Raw genomic sequence first — 20,976 nt, 5'->3', positions numbered from 1 at the left:
AGATATATAGATACACAAATAGTATTTATACACGAGTATAGAAATACACGAGTTAAATATAGATATATAAATACACAAATAGTATTTATACACGAGTATAGAAATACACGAGTTAAATATAGATATATAGATACACAAATAGTATTTATACACGAGTATAGAAATACACACGTTAAATATAGATATATAGATACACAAATAGTATTTATACACGAGTATAAAAATACACACGTTAACTGTAGATATATAGATACACAAATAGTATTTATACACGAGTATAGAAATACACGAGTTAAATATAGATATATAGATACACAAATAGTATTTATACACGAGTATAGAAATACAAGAGTTAAATAGATACACAAATAGTATTTATAAACGGTAAATGACAAAACAAAAGATGATTTAGAATAGGTGGAATAATCAATTTTGGCGAACCAGCGAGATCCTATATCCAGTGACCGAGATAATTAAGTCAACTCTGCGAGATACTTAAGTCAAATCTTTGGAATAATTAAGTAGAATCTTTGGAATAATTAAGTCGGATCCAAGGGATAATGAAGTCCAATTTTTGGGATAATTAAGTCGAATCCGTGCGATAATTAAGTCTTATCCGTGGGATAGTTAGTTCAGCGCTGAAGATACAGTTTGTTCCTTTCAAATGGACGCTTTTTATTATAAATAAAAAATAATTTCTCATGGCGTCGTTCTTAGAATTTTTCAAAGGCGATGCACGACTGGGCTAATAAAGACAGGGATGCGAGAAGGGGCTGAAATGTTAACAGTGTGGTTAGGGAAAATATTACAGCCAAATTAAAAACTTGACACTGATGAATTTCAACAAATTTTTTTTTCTGGTAAGTCAAATAAATTGTTAAGTGTTTCTAACGATAGTAAGTAGTAAGAAGCCTTTAATTTCATAACATTATAAAGTCACGTGGATCACGTGACTTTTGAGCATATAAAGATGAAAAACCTGAAAAACACGTGCAAACACAAACTCGTGAGGTCAATCGATGCAAGTTTGCTTAAACTGAACACGCACACGTAACTTGAACTGGAAAAACAAATTAAAATTGTTATTTTCATCTTTGTTAGAAAATACCGCGCCTTTCAAATGTAGAACGTCTACGTGCTATGGGTAGGCTCTATGCTGGTCCGTCTGTGGTCACTGTTGCAAGAGCCTTTAATTGTTCACGCCAGACAATAATTAATCTTAGAATGAGAGTGCTTCAAACTGGAACTATTGCCGACCGCCCAAGGGCGGGAGCGCCACGTGTGACGTCACTCCAGGAAGATCAAGCAATACGATTACGTCATCTTAGAAACAGATTTGTCACTGCAACCTCCACAAGTAGAGAGATGTTTGGTGGAAGGATAACTGCACAAACTGTTCGAAATCGCTTGCAGGCTGCTGGTCTTCGAGCTCGGAGGCCCTATGATGGACAGTGGAATTCGGTTGTCTTTAGTGACGAATCTCGATTCACTTTGAGATTTGCCGATGGCAGGGCCCGAGTGTACCGAAGACGAGGTGAACGTTACGCTCAAGTATGCGTCAGAGAAGTTGACCGATTTGGTGGTGGCAGCGTCATGGTTTGGGGTTCTTTTTGTGCACATGGACGTTCTCCTTTTGTTGTTGTCCAGTACAGGGATCAGATTTTGCAACCCGTTCTTCTTCCGTTTATGCAGAGACATGGGCCTGGACTAACGTTTCAACAAGACAATGCTCGACCCCATACAGCAATTGCTACCCAGAATTTTTTAAGAAATGCCGGTGTCCAAGTCCTGGATTGGCCGTCGCTTAGCCCCGACCTTAATCCTACTGAACACATCTGGGACGAACTGGGTCGACATGTTCGTCAGCAAGTGAATCCACCACTGACGTTGCAGGACCTTTAACATGCTCTTGCTGAGCAGTGGCGACGTCTTCCTCGGGTAGTGTTTACTAATGTTCTGAGATCCATGAGAAGACGTTGTGTGGCAGTACGAGACGCTAGAGGAGGCCACAACCGTTACTAAACACTTTATTCCGATTGTTCTCCAAGTCTGTGAATTTCATTTTGGGGGGTACTGTGACATCACGAACGTTATCAATGTCAAGGACTTTCGGCGAGACGTATTCTTGCTTTCTGTTGATGTCAAGGTCGTCTGTGCACAACATAACACTAAAATAGTTGCCTTAAACCAAATATTAAAAATCTAGCCCCAAAAATCCTGAGTGTCAAGTTTTTAATTTGGCTGAGTATATCTCAAACAAAAAGTACCAGATCGGAATAAATATCCAACATACCTTATTGACAGGTCGCTGATTTTATTAACAGCAACTTCGATGACGCAGGTAACCGATTTGGTTATCGAATTGGGTAGGGTTGGGATAATAACCCGATCCATTCTGTTATCCTGCAGTCTTGACTACAGGTGCGTTCACACTGGGGGTTTAATCTGAATTGAATTCAGAATAAAGTCTTATTCTGGGTTTAGAGGGAACGGGAGAGAGAGAGAGAGAAATGGGGTTTAACGTCCACTCGACACAAACTAGGTCATTTCGGGACTAACACATGGTTCAATTTTATTTCAATAATTCGCTTGCAGTAGGAGGACCCGGAGAAAACCTACGAGGTTGGACAGGCGACCCTACTCCTTGTCACGTACAACCGGGGAATTGAAACCCCGCCAGTTGACTCAATGACAGACTGTATGATACAGCGCAGCGCACACGTCCTAACCATTCGGCCATCCAGCCCCCCCCCCCTATTCCGGGTTTAATTGTCACACCCAATACGTTAAAAACCGAACTGAATTTGAAGTAACGAGTCCGATTATTTTTCCGAATTCAGATTTGAGTGTGGCACGCATTCAGATCAACGGGTTTACCGGAACCGAAGATATGGTGTGTTCAGATCACGGCTGGTCATTCATGGTCTAGACCCTAGGGACAGGGACGGCTAGCTCCAGACGTCTTGAGTGTAGGGGAGTCTAGCTTCTAGCATTGTATATAGCTGGATGAAAATGACAACAAAATGTCGTGCTTTACATTCTGTATGTTTAGTGTTGAAAGGATTTTGATATGAAATGGGAGCCACGATGGCCCAGGGAGTAATCATCATCATTCGCCCGACGCTGAGTGGCAATATACCGAATATGCAGGACCCTGCTTGCCTCAGGAAATTAAACATTAGCAACAGAAGATTACGAATACGAATGACGAGCGCATCCATCTTGGACATTAATGACTTCAATTCTTCTAGGCATGCGCATTCAATTTGAATTCAATCCGAAACAAGACTAATAATGTGACACGCCACTTTTAATCCGCGACACAACAATCCAAATTCCGGAGGCCGGTCGCCGGAATTCCCATTGAATGCGCAAGCAATGTGAACCCACTTAAAGTATGTCGCACAGACGTGAGACGGTTTGATTATCTCTAGCGCTCGACTTTTTGGGCCAATCTGATTAAAACACGATTCTATTTCGTTTCGTTTTTTATAGTTCAAAATTTCGTCTTTACTACACTAGGATCTGGAAGAGTTGTTATATAACCCGCTTTCAGGATGATGTGACGGATTAGCCAATGAAACGGTCTGTTACGGCGAGTTTTTGGCGTGAAGTGCACGGAACTGTGGGTAACCCACTAGAAACATCAACGCTGATTGGTTAATCAAATGTCTGACATCATAGGTCAAAGGCGGCTCATATGACCTCTGACGCGACCTTACACTACAACCGGTCAGATCTTTATGAAGTGTAGGCCCACACTGATCCGCAGTGAATATTCGCTAGGCCGCGACAATCACTGATAAGGATGACATCGATGCGACTTAATGAGCCACAAATATTAACCTTTTCCCTCTGACAAATTAAATCCTAAAGCATTTTTTTTTATGTATTATAAAAATAAATAAAGACGTTTGAAGTATTTGTAGGTAAAAATTATTCCTATTTTAGTGTAAATGGGTATTAAAATGAGTAAAAGGAGCCATTCTGCTCGAATCAGTAACGTCTTATGTAAACAATGCACACGCCATTGAGCCAATGATTGACGCCGCGAGATATGACGTCATGTGTTGAAGGCAGTCATCTTTTACAGAGATATTAGAAGACTTTCGTAATACTCTGTAAAACAGATTGGTGTAGGCCATCAAAAGTATAAAAAAATGAAACGAAATATAGATCTGTATTTTAATCAGACTGGTTTGGGGCATGTCCTTAATCAGTCACTATAGTAACGTAATTCATGGTATGTATTTTCTGGTATTTGTGAACTGTATAGCTAATAATATTTCTTGTTATTTTATATTTCAAGATTCATTAGCTAAGAGCTAAATATGCCTATTGTAAGTCTTTCTATAGCCTTCAAATGTTATAAAAATTATTTATTTGACCTTTGTTAACATGACAAGCCCAGCATCAACTCTGTAGACCCTCGGATGTCTTGGATACGGTTTGGATTTAAACAGTTGTCCATTTAATATTTAAATCATTAATTGCCTACCGATGAAAGGATTGACAACCGAGGGTACCATAGGCATTGAGATAGTTACTTGATAATTGAGAATATGTGGGCAGAGTTACGGTCTGTCAATCAAACGATCGGCAGTTCTCGGAAACGGTGCGGGGACAGTAGATGCCTATTTCTAGTCCAAACTGCCAACAGTGATAATTTCGTTCAGAATGGAGTAATTTGACTGAAATTTTCAATATTTTCCCTTTTTATCGTCTAATTTTGAACTTTTATATCAAAAATGGCAAAGTCTTTATTACAATCTTAACTAATGTATCTTTAAAATGTTGTATGTGATTACATTATATTTTACTAATATCACTTAATCTGGAAAGGTATATTCTATCTGTACGCCAATGGTTACCTGATGGATAGCATCAGTTATGGTCACAATGACATGTACTTGCTGAATGATGGTACTCTTCAACTAGGAAATGACGCGTACGAAGATGGAATTGATCACTTTAAAGGGATGTTAGCATGTTTATCTTTTTACAACGTGTCGGTGGTACCTACCTTTGACAGATACAAAATGATGCATAATGAAGCACTGAAAATGTGTAACCAGGATACAATTACGACAACACTGTGTGAGTTACAAATCATTTATGGTTCATATTCTGAATTCTTAAAACCACGCGTTTTATTTAATTTTTATTGATATTTACAACAACTTCTAATTTAGGGTTAACGGTCACATTTTGATGAGAAATCAGGAATGCGTTAATTCGTATGATCAAATCATCGGGGATCCGTAAAACAGACAGATGTTAGCAGACAGTGGATATGTAGTAGACAAACACATATCACTGACGACTTCAAAGGAGCTAATTCGCTAATATTTGGGTCCTATAGAAATTGACACAAATGTGTAGTAACGCATACAATAATGTGATGATGTATATTAACTTATTTACATTTAATTTTTTCTGTTTTTATTCTAATCTCTTATGTCAACTCAGTTATATTCGTTGAAATACGCCAGATGTCTCAATCGAATGGCAATCTCTATAGCGCCAGCTTATTCCAGTTCTCCAAATAAGAATATGCCGTCACCGTTTGACATGACCTGTGGAGTATGTCTAGCCGCGTTCTTCGAGTCCCTTGTTACAAATGGCGCTGAAACGCATTATGGTACACGATTCGTGTATCAATGGTAAAATTTTTATTTTGTCTTAAATATTGAATATCGGCAGCCCATTTTTTTCCCGGTAAGATCACAACATCAATGTTGATTTAAATTGACTAATAATTCGTGTTTTTAATGTCGAAGACTTTGGATGATACTGAGTTGGAGACTTGGCTACTTTAAGTTTTTTAGGGATCACGTGGCTAAGTGGGGAAGGCGCTGGCTCGCTAGCCTGGAGGTCGGGTGTTCGATCCCTGCATAGGCCGAGAAAGTTCATCTCGATTTTCCGGCGTGGTTTCCCCACGCAGAACGGAGGGCCTGACAAGGACAGCTGCCTAGTCGTTCGGATGGGACGAAAAACCGAGGTCCCGTGTACACATTGGCGTGCACGTAAAAGATCCCTTGGCAGTTGGAATTCGATATAAGAGTAGGCGATAGTGCCGCTGCCCGGGCAAAATTTCCCTCATTGCACACTGTATGGCGTATGCCCGTCTTCATTAGCCCAGTATAGGAGCAGAACAGTAGGACGTTAAACCCCATTTCATTTCGCGGCTTTTTGTCCACAGACACTAGATTTACAAAATAAACGACTTACAGTCACATAAATATTTATGGTCCAGCCATTTAAAGATGCATTATGTAAGAGCTCAATCTGCTTATTGTCTTCCAATATTGTATAACCTATATAAGATACATTATGGGAGATTCGATAAAGAGCTACCAGTTCTCACTATAATAGTTAAAAACTAGATATTGTAAAGTGAATTTGCTGAAAATTTCAGTTAAATTGATTCACCCTGAACCGAGATTTTAGCGATTAAATTTTCGGCTTAGCCAGCCTCGATCATCATTACTAAAGTCGGTACGATAAAAAAACATAGTCTCGATTAATTATCCATTTCATTAGGAGGGTAATCTAATAAACATCACAGGCTAGCGATGACATCAGGAGTTGATTATGGTCTGGATAAGTTAATTAATATCTAATTGATAATTTAGAAAACATTTCAGGCCTAAAGAAAGACTACGCTATATTTCAAACATCAGGAGATATTAGCCTTTGAAGGTTTGACAAGACGTGTACAATAATTTCAACCACCGTACTGGTTGTTCGAAGCCAAGTCTCGCTCCTCAACTTTTAAATTAAATTAAAACATGGCTGAACCGTTCTAATCTATTTAATATCAGAGAAATCCCATGCACCGAGAGTTGATTATGGTCTTGTTATGTTTATAAATGTCTAAAGAAAGACCTGTATTAGGCAGATTTAGCTCTTGCATAATGTATGTTTAAATGGACAATAAACCAAATTTAAAACCGGATCTCTTTAACTCATAAGGTCGTCTTGTTTTTCGGTTTGAACAAAAAAACGAAGTTCCATGTAAACCATTGGTAGCACGTTAAAGATTTACCTCGGGGAACGGGGGGATCACGTGGCTAAGTGGGTAAGGCGCTGGCTCGCTAGCCTGAAGGTCGGGTGTTCGATCCTTGCATTGGCCGAGAAAGTTCATTCAGATTTTCCGGCGTGGTTTCCCCTTGTCAGTGATGCAGGACGGAGGGTCTGACAAGGACAGCTGTCTAGTCATTCGGATGTTACGAAAAACCGAGGTCCCGTGTACACATTGGCGTGCACGTAAAAGATCCCTTAACAGTTGGAATTCGATATAAGAGTAGGCCGTAGTGCCGCTGTCCGGGCAAAATTTCCCTCATAGCACACTGTATGGCGTATGCCCGTCTTCATTAGCCCAGTTCGGAGCAAAACAGTAGGACGTTAAACCCCATTTCATTTCATTTCATTTCTCGGGGAACGGGAAATCGGATAAGATTAGGCCATAACGCCAGGGAGAAATTCCCCTCATAACTTATGAGTTCATGGCTTATACCCGTCTCTATTATCACGACTGACAGGGGTGTTGTGAAAGGAAATTTGTGAGTAGGCTACCACTACGCATGCGCGCCTTGATTTTTTTTTGTGTCACGCTTAATATTATAAACATTTTATAATTCAGTCGGATATTACAACTACCTAGAAACAACGACAACTAGCAGACCGTTTTACTGGCTATCAACAAGTTATGACATCATGGTTTCTAACAACAAGGTAAAAACAACAACTGGTCAACCGAGACAACCACCATCCAGTCTTTCTAACGGAATGTCTTACTTTTTAATAGGTAAATGTATATTATAACAATATTAAAGTTCTACATATTGATATGTAAAACATAAAATATTATAACAATACTAAAGTTCTACGTATTGATAGGTAAAATATATATTATAACAATACTAAAGTTCTACATATTGATAGGTAAAACATAAAATATTATAACAATACTAAAGTTCTACGTATTGATAGGTAAAATATATATTATAACAATACTAAAGTTCTACGTATTGATAGGTTAAACATATATTATAACAATACTAAAGTTCTATACATTGATAGGTAAAACATATATTATAACAATACTAAAGTTCTATACATTGATAGGTAAAACATATATTATAACAATACTAAAGTTCTATACATTGATAGGTAAAACATATATGATAATAATACTAAAGTTCTATGCATTGATAAGTAAAACATATATTATAATAATACTAAAGTTCTATGCATTGATAGGTAAAACATATATTATAATAATACTAAAGTTCTATACATTGATAGATAAAACATATATGATAATAATACTAAAGTTCTATACATTGATAGGTAAAACATATATTATAATAATACTAAAGTTCTATACATTGATAGGTAAAACATATATTATAATAATACAGTACTAAAGTTCTACGTATTGATAGGTAAAAGAAGCGCCAGGTTGGTATGTTATTCTGAATAGACGCATTGCATAAAACTTGCCAAATGTTTATTTCTGACCACATCTCTAACTTTACCTGAGTAATAAGGCTCCTTCCCAAATACAGAATTGAACCCAGGAAATATTCCCAAAAACGCAACCTGACTTCTGAGATGGTAATGTGTTCTCCATGATTTTCATGTAACTCATGTTGCACGTGGTTGAATCATTCACACTACTATGCCAGCGGCGCTTTGAAGACTCGACACTGGCCACACTGCCCAAGTCGTTGCGAATCACTTTCAGTTCAACGTTTGGACCATCTACTGGCTTCAGCAACGCTTTCGGGCCACCAACATCACGGATGATCGCCCCAGCACTCGTAGACCAAGGGTTACCACAAGGCGACAAGACTGCCCTTTGTGCTATAGCACGTGCAGAATCCCTTCACACAGGCATCTGAGACAGCACGTCAGACAGTGGGAACACGCGGAAGACCCACCTGTACCGATACAGTGCGCCGACGTCTCCCCAGAAAGAACATCCATTGCCGTAGACCTTACCGTTGACCGATCCTCACTCCTCGCCATAGACGTGAACTTCTACAATTTTCCCAACAACACCAGAACTGGCGACACAGGCAATGGAGAACTGTTCTGTTCACAGATGACAGTCGGTATTGTGTATCAACTGCAGATGGCGGGACCAGAATATGGCGTCGACGTGGCCAGCGTTATTCTGACCAATGTGTCATGGAGCGAGATTCATGGGGAGGTCCAAGCATAATGGTTTGGGGTGGAATCGGCCTGAGCCTGAGAGTGGGTTCTGTGGTATTGGAAAATCTTGGTTCAGGGAGAGGAGGTGGCATCACAGCGGTGCGCTATGGCGGGGTATCGGGTTCAAAATGCAATCTAGACTAAAAAGCAGAAAGTCAACAGTAAAAAGTAGAAAATCTAAAGTAAACGGGAAAATTCTTATCTAAAAGGGTATTTTTATGGTGAAAACCTATAAATTTATGTACTTAGTCTGCAGAAACATCAAGCTTTTCAACTTTCATGGACATAATTTCTACTTTCTACTATCAACTTTTGACTTTCCGCTTTCTACTTTCTACTGTTAACTTTTGACTCTCGACTTTCCACTTCAGATTTTCTCCAATACTATGGTGGCTGATAGTGGCCATGTAATTTTTCGCCATTTTCATAACCCGTCAACAAGACATAATCACATAACGACAGTATTAGTGAGAGCATACGTCAATGTAGACTTGGATATTATAGACTTTTGGCTAGCGGAATCTTTCACATCCGTGATATCGTATACGTGTAGATATTGTGTGTGACGTCATCAATGTGTGTGTATTTCTCATACGTGATACGGCACACGGATGCGGCAGCACGTATCGAACAGCTTTCATACGGAAAGGGTCCGTATAACATCGTCGTCTTTTTATCGCCTTTTTTGCTACTTTTTATTGCCTTTTTTGCTACTTTTATACGCTGAAATGTTGTTGCATAGCGTTTTTATGAATCTATGTGTATCCTAGAATACGAAGGTGTATATTTGATGTGATTTTAACCATGATAAAGACGGGAATTTAATCATTATTTTTGATAAGTTTTTCTCGGTATTTGCATGCTGAATGATCTACGTGCTAAATTTAGGGAGGTGGGACCATGCAAATCTGTAACTGATGTGATTCTACCGTAAAGGTGTATAAACTTTCTGAAATGAGTAAAACCAAAAATTGCTATCGAGTCTAGGCATTTGTGGCTAGGCACTTGACTAGCACTGATGGTGATTTTGGTAGATAACCGTCGTCATGTTGTAAGAGCTAAGCGAAGCTCAACTACAACCATTGACTCAAAAATGACAACGATACTGCAATTGTGAACTATCTAGAATGAATAATCTGAAAAAATTTCGAAAATATATTGAAAATTAAAAAAGTTATAGCGTTTTAAAGAAGGCAAACCAGAGGCGCTAAAAAACGGCTTTTTTTAAAAACCGCAAAAAAGTGACCGAAGCCAATATCTCAGTAACTATACAAGATAGGTCTATGAAAATTGCACTAATTAAAGATCTAGATGTACTTGATAAAGCCAAATTGTCGCTATAATATTCTAGTATATACTTTTTATGTTACAGAGGTTCAAAGTTGGGATCCGTGCCGATTTCGCACAAATCACAGCAAATTTTTTTTCAAATTTGTGTGTACTTAAATTGTAGCGCTTTGACATTAATACAGAGGCTTATTTTTTAATGAATAAGCACACATAAAAGTGTTTTCAGTCTGTTGTTATTTATTTTTTGCATGACAACACCTTAAATCACAATTTTTGACTGTATGATGTCAATGTCGAAGAGAAACAAGTTTATGTATGTAATTGGGCACCTACTGGTTCCGAGGCCATTGACCACTGGCCATTCACAGTCATACAACAATTATAAACCGGTTATACTAACGTATACTGTGGATATTTTTAAAAATCATGAAAGTGTGTGGCAAAATGAGAAATAAACCTGTAAGCTTTTGGCAGATTTGCCGCCTTTGCCACGCCAACTGCTTTAGTTTAGAAGCTGCCATGTACATCAATTTGAAATTGTTTGTTTCAGGAATGAAAATTAACAATTAAACTATGATTTATATAACAGCTATATTTTTGTGATCAACATCACTACAATTTCAAATAAAAACAGACATAATTAATAGACATAATTAAAACATTTGAATATCTTAAAAGAGTCCAAATTAAAAGGTAAGCTTATAAAAAGTAAGATATGATCTACATGAAAGAGTATTAAAAAAATTAATTTGTGATACATGTGCATTACGATATACTATATTATAATATCAGTGGTAGAAGTCTAGCTTTCTTGTTGAGACATTATCCCATGAAAATAAAAACAATATAAACATTCAGATGGTGATACATCTTGCCGAGACATTATCTATGTCATAAAAATATAAAAATATTAAAAACAAAATCACAATAAGATCAAAATTCATATCTGTTACTTTTTAATATGAAATTAAAAATGTTCACCCACCGGTTTAAAATAAATGATAAAAAAAAAAGAAACCATTATCACATTTATCAACAAATATAAGATTTCTAATACATGTATCTTCTTACAAAAACAAACAATAATAACAATATAAAATAATCACATTATTCATATGCGATATTTTTCAAAATAAACAAAAACATTTGACGCATCAGGCCACTTCTTTCAGGTAGAAAATGTTAAAAATAAAATAAATATCACAAATATTGAAATAACAAAAATAAGATTACTAACACTGATTTCAAACAATAAATTAAACTAACTTCTATGATTCATACCAAATTTATAATAATTATGGACTTTCTTGAGAATACTGAGAAACAGTCAGTTTCAAGCCCCCCTTTTTATAGTCCTCATGCAAATTGTATGAGTAGGCCTATATATCATCATCATTTGTCTATTTTATGTTGTACCAAGTAATATCAGGGATCGCCTTTGGCTATGTTTGGATTTGGATGAGTATATATTATGTAGCTTACTTCTTCAGCTACAGTTCCTGAAAAAATAATCCAAGGTGGTCAACAACATTCACAATTTTTATCCTTTGTTAGTGAAATGTCTGGCTAAAGTTTGGTTGGTAGCTTTAGTAACATTCAATATAATAAAAAAAAACCTGTCCAAATCTAACATCATTTTTTTTACACTGAAGTTTGTGTGGGGGGGGGGGGGTAATTATGGTCTGAACCCTGATCAACCACGAGTTACCTACCTTTGATTCCACATGGTTCAATTTCAGCCATTTTACGAATTCCTACGGGGGATACGGACTTAACAAATGGTCAAACTAAGTAGTTAATGAATTGGGCTTTCCAAATATACCAAAATCTTGAGCGTCGAGGGCCTTTTTCGAAAATTTCTCTCAACTTCAAATTTTCAATTCATGAAAAATATCAGAAAATCTTACCTCAGCTTCTCAAAATCCTACTCGACAGCAAGTTCATCTATTTTTCTCGATGGTAAACATCACGTGGTCAATGTTTGACACTTTGAATATTCATGACAAGGCGTAACACGACGTATACTTTTCTCGGTCAACTTTTTGTGATGTCTGTAAATAGTACAGCCAGCGCTCCTAGCGGCGTTTAGCATCGCTACTCTAAAGGTCCGTTCATACTACATCCGTGTCCGTATCTGTAAATACGCTTAGAACATAACCTCATTTTTCTTCCAATCAGATACCTTTAAAATGACCATGTGACACGTTCTATTTCATGAAGAATGAAGTTATCTTAAGTACTTGCCATTGGCTGTAGAAAACCCCACCCACAGCTCAGGTCATGGTATGTGATCGCTAATTGGGATTAACACAGTAAGCTAACTACACGGTCTGCTGATTTAGGGTGAGCTAAATAAAGGATAAAGACAACAACATTTAATATAATTTAATTGTGGTTATATCTTAATATTTACAATATAATTTACATGCATTATATTTCAACCGTTACAGTTTTATCTTTTTTTCGCAAAACTACTTTATTTACACAATCTGGAATTATTATTTCGAGAGTGTTATTAGCACTTGAAGGCACATCTTGGTTTACGCAAGTTTTCAACTTCTTAATTTCCTGAATTTCGTCATTATCTTCTTGTGTACCGGTAGTTTTAATGTCATTTATTTCAGGCGGCCCCAAAGACTTGCTAACACTATCTTTAATAGAAAATAACTCTCTTTGGTATTTCTGGACAGCGTTGCTTCTATGGGCACTCCTTGACGTCACAGCCTTATCCGAAAAACCATCATTGTACAAAGTTGTGCAACAAGTTACCCGACCAGAGTGGTTTGATATTGTTCGACCCTCAATACTAAGTCCAGCTTGTTGATAAAATTTTTTAAACATTTGAGAAAGTTTATTAAAAGTTATATTGGCAGCACTAAACCTGGGATGTTGACTTTCATCAGTTACGGTTGTGGTCAGTGGTTTTTTATATAGAAATCCTTTACGGGGAATAAGCGATAGATAATAATCATACATTTTCACCAAACAACGCTCATTATCTGGCTGTTCATAGTGTTCAATTGGTGTAATTGTCACATTTTTTCGTTTTAATCCACCTTGCGAGTTTTTTTGTATCCTAGGAGTGAATCTTATAAATTTTCTCTTGTTTTTTTGATCAGTCAAAATTTCAAATTGTTCAGCTTCAACACACTTATGTTGCTCCATACCTCTAAATGCAAAGGCTTTTCCATTATAGAAAAATATCGCGTTACTCAGTCCTTCTGCTGTGTTCATAGAAAAAACACCCTTATCCCACATTACTTTTTCCTCTTCTGGAAGCACTGGTTCACATGATTTTACTTTTGTTCCAAATCCAAGAGATGTCAGTCGTTTCATTTCGGAATCCAATATTTTGCGGAATGTACTAAATTTCTCATCATCATCTCTCAAAATATGCACATTATTTCTGTTACAATCATTTTTGATATACCTTTGTAATCCCGAAACAATTTGAACAAGAGTGTTTGGTGGATAATTTGTCGCATCTTTACGCCTTATCTCAACAATAAATCTTTGCAGCCAAAATTGTAATTCTTCATCATTTAATGTATTAATGTCCGTAGGAATTAATTTTCCTTTCTCAAAATATGTCTCTGGCTTAGAGTTCCTATTATCAACCCAGTCCTTCCATAAATTTAACGCCCATTTGTTGTTGTTTCTGGTCTTGATTGGAACTGAACAATTTTGTATATTTTCTAAATCTGCCTGCTTCACAGGACTAGAAAAACGTCCTTTATTATCACGAGTCACACATGGCATATCCACTAGTTGTTGCGTTGGAATATCCATCACTTGCGATAGGCTAATTAGTTCATCATCTGATGGAAACGATGCCCAGTCGACAGCAAAATCTGGCACATCCATATTGAAGTACATTTACTATAGTGACTATAAAATTACTACTGAATGAATGAAGGAACATAATAAGATTAAAGTTGTACTCATTAACGATCAAAAGTTACTTGTAATCACTTGTAATCACCTTTAATTTCTTAATCTCATGACTTATACAGGTGACATTGAATGACTCCACCCAATTGTCAATCACTCTATGACCACACCTACAAATTATTCAACTTTAACAAATTTCATATTTCAATTAGTTAAGTGTGAATACGTACTGGTATACTTTAGTCATTTTTAGAGAAAGGGTTCAAATAGAACCCGGCACGTATTGCGCACAAAAACAACTGCGTCCGTTAAGCCGGATTGATTGCTCCCAGACCGTATTTTTGTAAAGTGCGTCCGGCATTTCGGCTAGTGAGCCGAGCTTTAGCCAATCAGCGAGTACTTTCCCCTTATTACATCATCTCCCCAAACAGAAACTCAATCTCTGACAGACAATTCAGTCTTGAAAGCCGGACGTTTTCGCGTTTTCTATTTGAACTGCAAAACGCGGATACGGATGCGGGTGCGGATACGGATGCGGATACGTTTATGGATACGGATACGTTTATGGATTCGGATACGTTTATGGATACGGATGTAGTATGAACCGAGCTTTAAACTACACTGACGCAACGTATCACGTATACGATATCACGGATGTGAAAGATTCCGCCTGCCAAAAGTCTATAATATCCAAGTCTACTTTGACGTATGCTCTCACTAATACTGTTGTTATGTCGTGTTGACGGGTTATGAAAATGGCGAAAAATTACATGGCCACTATCAGCCACCATAGTATTGGAGAAAATTTGCGTTAGAAAATCGTGAGTAGGAAATCTGAAGTGGAAAGTCGAGAGTCAAAAGTTGACAGTAGAAAGTAGAAAGCGGAAAGTCGAAAGTCAAAAGTTGATAGTAGAAAGTAGAAATTATGTCCATGAAAGTTGAAAAGCTTGATGTTTCTGCAGACTAAGTACATAAATTTATAGGTTTTCACCTTAAAAATACCCTTTTAGATAAGAATTTTCCCGTTTACTTTAGATTTTCTACTTTTTACTGTTGACTTTCTGCTTTTTACTCTAGATTACATTTTGAACCCGATACCCCGCCATAGTGCGCTACATCGATCAAGCTCTCAGACCCCACACCATAACACATTTCGCACGTCATCGAAACAACGTTTTCCAGCATGACAACGCCGGTGCCCACACCGCCAGAGTTACTCTGGACTTTCTACAGCAGAACGGTATCTACGTTATGCACTGGCCAGCCCTTAGTCCGCACTTAAACCCGATTGAACATCTTTGGGATGAAAATTCAGAGGAGACTTAATAACGTCATACCGAGACCAAACACAGCCAATGGATTGCGCCAAGCTTTTCCGAGAGTGTGATTCTAGGTGCCAATGGCGTTCATCAATCGTCTGGTTCACTCCATGTACAGACGTTGCGCTGCTGTTATTGAGACCAGTGGTGGACACACCAGATACTGACGTATAGAATCTGTACAGACTCTAAACCTTCTCGTAATGTCTTGGAATTGTGATGAATTAATCACTAATGTGTCAACATACCGTTCACAAAAAATTGCTTTAATCCATTTAGTAAGTCGTTTTCTAGACTGATTTGATTAAAGTGCCTCTCTGATTTTTAAATCGTAATGGTATATATTGGTCTGTCTGGGATTTAACTCAATCACCCCAGTAGTTATTATAAGCAAGCAGTATGATTAGTCGTAAAGTCCAACTCCTTCTCGTCTTGTTGTCAGTAACTGTTGAAGCCATGTTGGAGAGGGGGGGGGGGGGCGAGTGGTTAGCGCGTTGTATCATACGGCCTGCATTTCAGTCAACTGGCGTGGTTTTGATTCCCCGGGTCGCCCGTCCAACTTCGTGGGTTTTCTCCGGGTCCTCCGGTTTCCTCCCACTGCTAAAGACACCTACGCGCAAGCGAATTATTGAAATCATTGAACCATATGTTCGTCCTGAAATGACCTAGTTTGTGTCGAGTGGTTTTGAGGTTCAGACTTTTTCCATAATGTATGAACTGTATGGATCTTCGATGTAGTTATACCACTTATTGTATCTTCATTTACATATAGTTAGACATGTATATGAGGCTAACATAAATCGCCACCAACCACCCGGACACGGCCCCTAAAGTTATATACATTGATAGGTAAAATATAGAAATGTTGCAAACATATAAACGTTCTACAAAAAAAAGTATCCAGTAGACGTGGTACAAGGGTTAATCAGCGAACTGGATGTATGAGATGTGTTGTTGACGTTTGGGAAAGTAGGACGAGGGGAAATGTGTAGGGAGTGAAGTGCTGTAAAGGGATAGTTAGATGTATTATGAATGGTTAGAGTGGCTGTGGTGTTACGGTGAAATACTATGCCGCCACCGTAACACCACAGCTTTATGATTTGTTAGACAGGAGTGATGTAATGGGTGTCAACAACTGGTACCGTCGCAACGTAGCCGTGAAATATATATTGTGGGGGGGGAAGGGCGGAAACGGAAAAATATACAATGTTGACAGTATGTGCCAGACATGAGGCTGCGCAGACCGAGCGGCAGCTCGATAGGGAGTGTGTAGGAGGGTCACCCTCATAAAAAAATTTTTTTTAAATTTCAGTTTTCTGTAAGCAGTGAAAACACTATTTTGGCATTGTTTGCGGGGTTAAACCTAAAAATCACATTAATACACCTATTGCACGATATTGTGAAACTAGCTGACGAAGACAGCTCGGGCGGCGATTGTTCGACTCGGGGCTGCTCTGTCAGTATCTAACAAACGCATTTAGTTCGCGTACAACTTTTAAAAACCGAATGTCAGTATGGTATTTCTCACATAATTGGTTATCGCAAAAACAGAGTAAACTGAAAGCGAGTAATCTCGACTCAAACCTATAGTCTATAGCCTACTTACTACACTCGTCACTAGGCTTCCTATATTATTGTTTGTGGACGGTTTACTACTCAGTGATAAGCCTGCGCCGCAAAAAGAGGTCTCGCCTTTTATTATTAGTATAATGACTTCCTCATGTGCGGCAGGTTAGTTTGCTTCTAAAAACACTGTTTTCCGTTCCAAAAAATACAAAAGTAATTTTCTACCAGATGACCAAGGTTCTTTTCACCGAGACTAGATAATTTCTCTCGGTGTAAGGATATAGCTATGGATAAGTTCATACAAGGTCAATAAATCCGCGGTCACTTCGGGTCACACTGTTGAGAAAATAAACCGATGGGTTTGTTTAGTAGCAAATCGAGCGTGAATCAACTGAGTTTGTACTGAAAAATTTTTGAGTGATATGTATGAACTGTCTTCACACATTCGGTTTATAATTAGCGATACACAGGTACAGTGGCAAGTGTTGTACTTCCCAGACTGTTTACCTCCGAACTACCTCCGCACGAAATCCCCGATTTGGGTACTTGTTAAAAGAAAAGGAAATAGTACCTGTGCGCATGCCAGTAAAAAAAACCTAAGAGTTCGCGCATAAAAATGCCCGAACGTACCAGGCGCCAGGTCATCTAGCTAACAAAAAGATTCGGGATTACGTTCTTCGCATTAATTAATATTCACTGTAGATAAAGTATTCGGGATTAACTGGCACAATATCCTACATACACGTAGTACACATAGTACACAGTTCTTATATTCCACATAAACATAGTACACAGTTCTTAAACATACAGTATGCAAGGGCTAAATCTGCCTATTGCAAGTCTTTATTTAAGCTTCAAATTATTAATTAGACCTTTATTTACATGACAAGCTCAAAATCAACCCTGTAGACCCTCGGATGGCTTGGATACAGCTTGGATTTAAACAGTCGTCCATTTAGAATTAAATCAATAAATGACTGACCAAGCTAACGTTTACCGTTAGTCACTGACGTCACTAACGGAGACTGCCGATGAAAGGTCTGTCAAGCGAGGGTGTAGCTATTGAGAATGTTACTAGATAATCGCGAATATGCGGGTGGAGTTATCGTCTGTCAATCAAACCATCGGCGATTCTCGTAGACGGTGCGGACACAATTGATGCCTATTTCTAACAGTAACAAGTCCGTTCAGAATAAAGTAATTTGACTGAAATTTTCAATATTTTCTTTTTTGAATTTTGAATTATTATAGCAAGAATGACCAACAGTTTATTAAACTCTTAACTAATGTATCTTTTGAGTTTTTATATTTCTATATGTATTTGCAGTTGGCCTTACTGTTATTGCTGTCAGTCTATCGGTGATCATTGGTCTCTTGGTCCTCCTTAGGTAAGATGTAGAAAATTAACAAAGCGCTTTTAAAGATACATTATGCAAGAACTAACTCTGCCTATTGCATAACAGGTCCATAATCAACTATCCAGGTCAACGAGTGGCTTAGATATCAAATGGATTAGAACACGATAAATGGATAATCGAGGATTTGTTTATTATCATAGAATGGCAACAACAACGGACAGCACGTAATCTAAAGCTTACATAATGTATCCTTAAATCGAAAGGAAAGTAAATAGTAAATAAATTAGTTAGCCATAAAGGCGTGGTGTTCATATCGATTAAGCCAGCTTAAACATGCATTATGCAAGAGCTAAATCTTCCTATTACAGGTCTTTCTTAGACATTTCTTAACATGAAAAGACCATTAATCAACTCTCGATGCCATCTTATGGATCCAATTTTCATTGGATTTGAATCAGATCTGTTGATAATCGAAACTTTGTGCATTATCGTACCAACGGTAACAATGACAGTCGGTCGAGGCTGCAGTGTTTTCTAATTGATGTTTTCTCGGCCCAGACTGAAGTAAATTGACTGCAATTTTCAGCATATTCCGTTTACAATATAGCGCGAACTGCCAGCTCTTTATCTAATATTTTATAATTGATGCAACCACAGTTTGTTGTCTTATATGCTGGAAATTCAAACCGTGGTGCCCTTGCCATAGCCTTTAAAGTTCAAAGAAGTTTCTATGTACTAAACGCGATACAGTGTGCCATGAGGGAATTTTGCCGCGGACAGCGGCGCTACCGCCTACTCTTATATCGAATTTCAACTGTCAAGGATCCTTATACGTGTATGCCAATGTGTACACGGAACCTCGGATTTTCGTACCATCAGGAAGACTATGTCCCTTGCGATAAACATAATAGAAAATATCCTTGAAATATTGGTTGTTGTTTGGTTTCAGGTGGCAAAAAATGAAAACCAAGAGAGACAAGGCTGTGACATCATCAGAGCATGAACACCGAAGTCACAAGTGCGTGGAAAATATCTATGTGATGTCCTAAAAAAGAAGAAGGTGATGGTATGACGCATGACGCTTCAAGTCGTCGCTTAATGGTTTGTTTAAACACGAAATTAAATAGTTCGCGGTAATACAGTAAAACCTGTGTAAGCGGACACTATATAGAATCAAATAAAATGTATGTGATTCATGTGTTGAATGTTATAATGTGAAAACGCCATTTTAGTCTGGAAAATCTGTACATTACCGATAAATGTGAATAATGTAATGCGACCATTAGGTCGCATTTTGTCTATTCACTTTTTGCGTCAGACATGTAACAATGTCTTTCTTTAATGGTGTCACTTCGTAACAATGTCTTTAATGGTGTCACTTCTATCGCAAAAAATAATAATTTATATACAGAAAATTTATAGATTTGAATTTGATTGAGTCATTCATCAAAAAGTGGACAGGCTATATCTGAAGATAAAACATAATAATGCACAACACGACCAATCAGAAATGAAATGAAATGGGGTTTAAGGTCCTACTGTTCTGCTCCGAACTGGGCTAATGAAGACGTGCTATGTGGGAAATTTAGCCCAGAAAGCGGCATTACGGCCTACTCTTATATCGAATTCCAATTGTCAAGGGATCTTTAACGTGCACGCCAATGCGTACACGGGACCTCGGTTTTTCGTCCCATCCGAACGACTAGACAGCTGTCCTTGTCAGGCCCTTCGTCCTGCATCACTTACAAGAGGAAACCACGCCGGAAAATCTGGATGAACTTTCTCGGCCAATGCAGGGATCGAACACCCGACCTCCAGGCTAGCGAGCCAGCGTCTTACCCACTTATCCACCGTGATCCTCACGACCAATCGGTCTAATATGAAATGTAATGAACAATACAGCCTGTAACCAATCGGTCTAAGAGAGAGAGAGAGAGAGAGGGGGGGGGGAGCGTGTGAGGGAGAGAGAGGTGGGGTTTTACGTCTGACAAAGGGTTAAACAACCTAAGGTACTGCTCTGACTTGTCTGATAAAGACGGGCAACACAGTGTGCCATGATTGAAATAACGTCCACTCGACACAAACTAGGTCATTTCGGGACTAACATATGGTTCAATTTTATTTCAATAATTCACAGCGCGTAGGGGTCTTTAGCAGTGGGAAGAAATCGGAGGACCCTGAGAAAACCCACGAGTTTGGACAGGCGACCCTACTGCTTGTGTCACTTGACACAAACTAGGTCATTTCGGGACTAACATATGGTTCAAATTTATTTCAATAATTCGCTTTTCGCTTGCGCGTAGGGGTCACTAGCAGTGGGAAGAAATCGG

The 20,976-nt window shown here is 38.1% G+C and overlaps 1 long non-coding RNA gene across 2 annotated transcripts in view; it reads left to right on the top strand.

Moving 5' to 3' along the window:
- Positions 1 to 19,664, top strand: part of LOC126828904 (uncharacterized) — a 60,963-nt gene extending 41,299 nt beyond the window's left edge. For both annotated transcript variants that reach the window (XR_007683289.2, XR_007683288.2), the window contains 4 exons: positions 4,843 to 5,097; positions 7,646 to 7,810; positions 18,616 to 18,676; positions 19,596 to 19,664. This is a non-coding gene — a long non-coding RNA (uncharacterized LOC126828904). The remainder of the gene's footprint in view (positions 1 to 4,842; positions 5,098 to 7,645; positions 7,811 to 18,615; positions 18,677 to 19,595) is intronic.
- Positions 19,665 to 20,976: the final 1,312 nt, after the last annotated feature.

Source organism: Patella vulgata, chromosome 7 (assembly GCF_932274485.2).
Source record: "Patella vulgata chromosome 7, xgPatVulg1.2, whole genome shotgun sequence".
Lineage (NCBI taxonomy): Eukaryota > Metazoa > Mollusca > Gastropoda > Patellidae > Patella > Patella vulgata.
The sequence above is the reverse complement of the archived record's forward strand: the minus strand, read 5'-3'. Positions and strand labels throughout refer to the sequence as shown.